The sequence below is a fragment of the Vanellus vanellus genome, assembly GCF_965231255.1.
Source record: "Vanellus vanellus genome assembly, chromosome: 5".
Classification (NCBI taxonomy): domain Eukaryota; kingdom Metazoa; phylum Chordata; class Aves; order Charadriiformes; family Charadriidae; genus Vanellus; species Vanellus vanellus.
In genome coordinates, this window is record NC_138910.1 from 12506991 (window position 1) to 12515001 (window position 8011).

The window sequence follows — 8011 nt, forward strand, 5'->3', positions numbered from 1 at the left end:
ACTAATTTGGATATTAGCTAAAATTCTGTATAGATGTAGATGTACACACAGCATCTCTGTCTTTCCTTATGTACTCTTTCATTACATTACTCTTTGTAACTCTGTGGTCTCTTACATTAACAATACAAAAAAACCCCACCCCAAAATAATTAAAGCAGACCAAACCAGGAGGTGGTTATCCAAACTAGCAGATTTCTGTTGGTGGGAAGGGGACTGACCAACCTGCACAATGGGAGAATGAGAGTCAGAAACGTAGCATTTGCCAATGGTATTCATCGCGCAGCACATGGGTGGATGCTGCACTCAGCTCACAGGTTTGGCAGTGTGGGCTGCCCAAACCCCTCAGTGCGATCCCACAGAGGGATCTACAAGGGCAGAAGAATTTACCTCACCCTCATGTTTCTTTTCAAATTTCTGAGTGGGGTAGATTAAAAAGCTGCTGAAAGCTTTTCCTTCAAAAGAAGAACAGACCAGGTTCTCCAAACTTGTGTTCCCTCCAACTTACAAAGGACGTATAAAACTATCCTGTTCTTAAAGATTTCCCCAACCGGTAAGTTCCCAGTTAAAACACAAGACATCATGGCTAGAACAGGTAAATAAGCTTTACCAACACCACAGTATGGAGAGAAGAAAAAACCTAAAACTTTTAGCAAAGAAAAATTAGCTGTACTCCCATCCTCCCTGCCTCGGTTTTACCCCTGTTTAACCTCCTTTAGCTCACTGGAATTGCACAAAGGCATCTTCCTGTGTGAGATTCCTGGCTCAGCGCATGTACTTTGCTGGGCCTGTTTCAAGGCACGCTTTGCAGTGACGTCTCTGCACAAGGCAGTGCTCAGACAGACCTCATCACAAACCAAGGTCCAACCCTTTGTCAGGGCACTGGTTGCATGCTTGGACCTTATGAGGCTTACACAAAGGCTCAGATACATGTGAGGAATGTTTTTAGGTTTCCATCAAACAGTAAACCCTCTAAGGAAACTGTAGCAGCACCTCTAACCTGCTGGGAAACCTTGGAGAGATTTCACAGAAGTTCTTAGTTGCTGAGCTGTGTCAAGGCACAGCCTCAGCAAATTTGCATGCTCCGCATTCCTCACTGTCTGAGCCAGTCTCTGAGCACCACCTTCACAGGCTTTCTGGCTCATACTGTGTGTCTAAAGTGAAGATACTGGTCTGAGAAAGATTATGTGCTCAGCATCATTTAAAACAGCCTCTTTTTCTTTTTTAATGGAGTGGAAGTTCTGCTGGCTATTTCTTTTTGTTATTAAATTACTAATCCCTGGATCTGACTGATTGCTTTAAAACCTAGTGTCAACTGCAACTGGATGTACATCACCATCTACCTTAAGGTTCATGATTGAATTGCTGTGATTTAATAAGTTGCAGCCCAACAACCACGCCAAAGTAATTCTTCATGTTTGCACTTAAGCTGTGGAAAACAGGAGAGGAATCACATTAGCTTAAACCTCTGCAAAAGAGAAAACACAGATGGATGTCTGAGTTCTACTTAAAATGTTGAGGCCTCCTCTGTTGTACTTGCTGAACTTCTGACACCACTGACAATCCCTCGGCACTAATGTAATGTCATCAGTAAATAATTTCTTGATGTGAGCTGTGGTGAGGGAAGAGGACCAGGGGGGCAACTAGAACAAATAGATGCAGACTTATACCACATGGGCACTCAGCTGATTTTTTAAGGCCTATGTGTTTTCACCTGCTGTGGCTCAGTGCACGGCAGTACTCCTACCAGTTGTGTCAGTGGTTGTGGAGGCTTCACTGAACTCATAGTTTGGGCTCTTGCACCTCCCAATCATGTGCCAAGTAGCCCAAGAAGAAATTACAGCAGAGACTTTCATGGCTAAGTCTCTGTGGATTCTTTGACAGTGTGATATATGGTCCACAGATGTTAAAGTTCTCTCCCAGGAACGTGCTTTTCAAAGTTGCCATATAACCTTGTAACTCTGCAATGTAGCATCACCACATACAGACCCTTCTATGGAAAAATGTTCCAATGGGCTGTTTTGCTGTTTTCTGTGCCCACGAATACCTGGGCAGCTGCAGTAGGATGCTGCAGTCTCTTCCCTGACACAGAGGGATACAGATAGGGGAGTGAGGACTCCAGAGAGGGCAGAAGAAGGGAGAGACTGAAAGGCCAGGAGCACCTGTGAGTGTAAGGTGGGTGCACAGAACTGGGGGCAATATCCAGAAAGTCATCTTTTATCCACAGCTTATCTACTGAATCTCCTTCCTCCATCTTGCATTGATCTCCGTTCTTCGTTCCCCAACTTCCAAAGCCAAAGCCAGAAAGGAAATGTGTTTGCACACCAGCATGTCAGAGGTGCTGTGCCTTCGCCTTGCTGCTGACTTGTAGTCCCTGTGATGCCAATTTGACTTAAGAAAAATTTGTATTTGATGATGAGTTGAAAACATGGAAGATTTTGATAGAATCAGTCGGTATCCCTGTAGCTGGCAACCCCTCACACAATACCTCTTCTGCCTCCTCCCCAGCTAGCTGGGAAGTACCTGCAGGTTACACCTGAGGCCATCAGAGACAGTGTCCCTTCCCTGCTGCAGGTGTATAGCAGGTTCTCTGCTGGATGCTGGCTGGGTCACAGAGAGAGGAGAGAGAAAACTACTCACTCTAGCTGTTTTATTATCTGTTTCTCTTTGAAGCATGGAATTTTCAGGAGAACTGGAAGGGAGGAACAACTGATGGCATACAAATGAACTGTGATAAACAGGCTCCCTCCTGCCACTCAGGTAAGCCTAGGGGCCATGAAATAAGAAAATCCAGCAATCATGCCATAGCTGTAATTTTTTTCTTTTCCTGCCAAGTGTCAGAGCAACCACTGTTGCAGCAGATGACCAGAAAGGCTCAGGGGTCATTTAGGATGAGTGAGAGCACACTCTGCTTCAGCCATGGCCACTTGCCATCCCTGTGTCATCGCACTTGCACCAGAGAATTAGGGAACAAAAAATTCCCAGCCCGAAGGAGATGCCCTAGTGAATTTCGCTGCCATTGGATTGTCAGATTAGATGGCAAAAAAACAAGATCAACCAGGGAACTTAGAGTAAATAATTGATTTAGACCTCCCAGGCTTGCTGAAAGATGTATTCTTCAGATGAAGATGGGAACATCTGTGTTTCAAAAATGTATTCAGTATTCAAAACCCTCCACCTACATATATATTGCACCCTGCTAAGGTCCAAGAGCAGACAATATATGCAAGGCTGTATGTGCAAGGCTATTGTTTCCCTTGGCTGTGGCTACAAATAGGGAAATAATAAGCATTCAAGTCTCCCCTCTCTATTTAGGATACAGTGATACAAACCCAGCAAGCTCCTCTGCGTTGTCTTTCTCCCATATTTCTCACAGTCTATTTGTTCTTTCCAAAAGACAGGATGCAAACACAGCATGCCTCCACTGCCTGGGCAGTTTGCTTTTATTTTGTTTCTGTCAAATGATCCCCGTGCTTCAACCCATGAAGGAGTGATTAGCCCCTCTTCTCTGCTCACATTCTTATCAAAACATGGATTAGAAAAGGGTGAACCACTAGGAAAGAGCCGCAAGGAAGGAGCCTAAGCAGACTTTTCCTAACACTAGCAGCGTGCACGTCCATAGCAACCTACCGCCTACTCACTTTCATTAGTGGTAATGTGGTTGCCACACAGCAGCTTTCTGAGAGACACTTCCTTTGCACACCGTGTCCCACTCATCATTATTAAGCTTTTGTTTTTATCATAACATTACTGTGCTATGCTAAATCAAGAATTCATGTTTCTCTGTAGATTAATTAAATACATTCCTATTAAATGAGGTTTATGAAGTACTCTGCATAGTAAGAAGTTATGGCAAAGAATAATAAAATATAAATACAAATCATAACAAAAATCATGTGGATTATTTAATCAAACTGCCATAAAACTCGTTTAATTTAATTTTCTCAAGGAATAAGTGTCTATACTTGCAGTTTCTCGGACTGATTTAATTCATTCTCCATAAGCTTTGGTTATGTTCTTAGCAGTTCACAGGAAAAAAAAGTAACCGCACCCATGTTCTGTTGCGTTTTCACCTTCTCAGCACTGATATAAATGTTATTAAGCTCCCTTGACAGTTTTTCCAATACTTAAGATTATTGTTGTGGGTTTTTTTTAACCCTGGGGCAATGCTGTATCACAAAATGTCTTAAAGGAAAAACAGAATGAAACATGATGGTTTTGTCATTATATTCTGCCTTATTACAGCACACAGAACATGATTTAAAATTACCTGCCTGTTAAAGCCAGCTTAGATAGCAGTAAAAATAAATGTATATATCTAGATAAAAATAATTATGTATATGCAGTCAGGGTGACTCTTTTCAGATGACTGTCCAATGTTTTCTGAGAATCCAGAAGGTAACATAGATGGCTGTTCATTTCCCAGGTGCTATGGTGAGACTACACAGAAGGTAAACCCAATCTTCTGGTTTTAATTTATACCAAGTTCCTATGCCCTTTTATTTAAGCAGTGCTTCACGAACCTGAAGTGAACAAAGTCCAACTGCTGCTGAGGCCCGTGGCTCTCGCTGATTATTTACAAGAGTTAGAGACAGGGTTCCCTGCGCCTTCTGTGCAGCAGGGAAGGAGCAGTTTGCCTTCTAGTAGTTCTTTTCTGATGGAGGAATCTCACTCTCTTTTGTATGCCCCCCACAGAGTTTTCTACACGGCAGCATGATCCAGCCCTCAGCAATTAAGATGCCCATCCTCTTCCCACCACATTCAAGTACAAAAGCCTACTCTGACATCAATAGGAAACAGAAAGTAATATTATTAGTGCTAATTGGTTACCAACAAATATCTCTGGGACATGTAAAGCCTATTCATAACTTGAAACAGTTACATAGAGGACCATATAACTGACCATGAGGACTCCATCAAGAATCCTCAGCAAGGCTGCAACCAGTTCAGCACAGATTTCAACTACTTAAAACCTCATAACCAGTATGTTTTGGTGAGTGACAATTTAGCAACATTATTTAGTTTATAGCTGTGAAAAAAAGAACTGCTTGAAAGAAGAGTTGTATATTCATGTTGTTTCACTTCCATAAGCAGCAGGCTATCTCCCCTGCACTTCCTGACCTTCCAACATATGCCAAGATGCAATTTTAGACAAAAGCATCAGGAAGGGAGAAAAACTTTGTATAGAGAAATAAAATAACCATTTCTACTTCATTTGTAGACTAAAGTCACATAAAGAAGTATTGCCAACTTCCGCTGGAAGTTATTTAGGATTCACCTCTGGACCAACCTCACTGCAGTCTATGTACAGCAGAGTTCCTGTCACCTGAAATGAAGGCACCAGCCTCCCATAAACTTGAAGGAAAATTCTAGGAATGATACTATTGAGTTTTTCTACTGTAATGATTACAAAAATGTACAATTTCTGTAGTTGTTCTGTGCTAATTACTGAATGATCCCTTTTTCAGAGTAGTACGTTATTATTACTTACAGCTCTCTTTTGCCAGATATCTAGTTTATGTCTACATCAATATATTTGTATCTTTTGTGTTATATACTGACAGCACATAATTCAGAAGGCATGTACCGTACTTCTTCACTCTAACTCTTCATTCCTCAAGGTGTTTTGCATTTGAAGGTTTTTTTTGACTGAAGCATCCAAACAATTTACAAAGGCAATACACAATCTGTGGGAGCTACTTGTAGCATACTTGTTTGTTGGTTTGGGACTAATGTTATGTATCGTTTCAGGGTAAATGGATAGGAATCAGGCCTTACCATGACCCTGCCTTCCCTTGGAAAGCTTTTGCATTTCAAAGCTTAGATGACCTCCTGGAGTTATTGCTTTTAGGCTTTCTGCCTAAGATCATTCCACTTGAATCATGATTTTAAACAGGGGATTTGCAGGATACACAAACATTGGGAATATATATTTTAACATAAAACAGGCCCTAATTTAAATATACAATGCTAGAAGCTGACAACCCAGTTGGACATTTGAATCATACTGCGTTGCTGTCCCCTCAGACAGTAACATACAGGTTCACATCCTTGCTGAGAAATACACTTGCAAACTGTTCTCGCTTTTTTCCCAACCCCCTTGATCCCAGTGGAGCCCTTGTCTCCCAGACACAGAGCTCCCTGAAGCAAGGGCCACTCTGCTTGTACTGAAAAACTGCATGCAGTGTGCCCTGTCACCACGCTGCATTTACACACCCCATGTTACCTTTAGGCATTCTGCAGTATAGACTGCATATAACCAGTACCTTGCCTATCCCCAGTCACCACAATATTTCGAGGTGACCACCGTGAAGGGTTCAAACACTTTCTTTTTTGCTGATCTCTAGCACGTTTACAAACAGTTTTTTTCTGGAGCCCCGGTGACATGTCCAAGCTTCCTAACCTCACCCTTCCTTGGGCAACATGCAGCTGATGGGATCAGGGTGTTTGTAATTCACACAGGGGTGCAGGGAAAGACGAGCCTCAGTTCTACCAGTAGACTACAGCTGGGATCACAGAGATGCTTCTAGAACTAAGTTCTCTCCTTAAGACTGGTCAAGCTCCGTGGAGAAAACCTCAGCCTCTGGTAATGATGAAAAATGGGGAAGAGCTTGGAAATGGGGAGAGAGGGCCAGAGGACAGGCAGGCAGGTGGGGAGGGTGGGGCCACCACTTCCATCTCTCAGAATGAAACTGGAAATGAAGCTGTGAATAAGTTATAGCTCTGGAAATCAAACTGAAGAGAAGGAAAGGGAGAAAATACAGTATCTTTACAGAAGCCCAATAGGGTAAAAAAAAAAATAATCAAATAGGTTTTAGTCAAAAGCTAGGACAATCTCTGGATGTCAGGTCATCCTCTGTATGACCATGATATCAGGTCACCTTAGCCTAATTCAACTCTGAGAAGGAGACCCTTGTCCACCTGAGGCAGGATTCACAGACCTCACAAGACAGCTAGTCCCATGACATAACAAGCATTACAACATGGCTGAATTTAAAGTCAATATTGGCAGTTTAAGCTGTTGAAGAAGGATGTAGCAATTGGCTTAGAGAAATTCACCTATATAACTCCTTTATGTCTCTCCATGTGGAGAAGCACAGACAGCAAGAGTTCAGGCTTCCCTGGCCTAAGCCAGGCAATGTCCCACAGCAGTAATCTGAGGTGACTCATATTAGAAAAGAAAAATCTGTTTTCAAGTCCTTATATTTTCAGCCTTCTCTGCTGTGGGAGTCATAAATTATGCTAACATATTCACTAGAAAGCAGAGTGAGATCACTAAATTCATTTCTCATAAGACAACAGTCATGAGATAGGAAAAGATCTCCAGTCAAATTCAGTACAAGGCTGGGCAGAATTTAGGTGATTTATTTATATTTTTTTTTAAAAGAGATATGACACAGATCCTGAGAAAAGTTTTGTAAGTGTTTGTCCAAAAGCTTAAGGAAATATGAGGAGGAGGATATCACTGAAAGACTTACATGGCTGTTCCGTAAGTGGAAGTAAAAAAGATTGCTTGAGAAATTTAGATGAGGAGTACCAAAATGAAATGGAAGAACAAAAGCAGCATTTCCAAGGAAAGACTGTGTTGGAGCTAGATGAGAAAAAGCATAGTTCCCATCCTATAAAACAGGAGAATGCTGATTTAGAGAATAAATGCTCTTCCCTGACTAAAGTCTACTTTTCATCAATAATTGTTTTTCTCAGATAAGATAATTAAGGCAAAGGTGACCATATTGAAGATTTAATGTTCTTTACCTCTACTGAATAATTTAAGATGAAGACAACATTTTACCTTCAAGCTGTTACTTGCATCCTTTGATGTAGTCCCAGGCCTAAGGAGACATTTCTAAGTCTTGCTTGGTTTTAGTAATTTCCTATATTGTTTCATGGAACAGATAATGATACATTTTCAGCACTATTTTTTAGTTTTTAAAGAAAATATTCCCAAGCCTACTATTAAATAAATAGTAAGTTTCCTAATTATTTCAAATGCTTAGGTTAAAGTCTAAAAAAT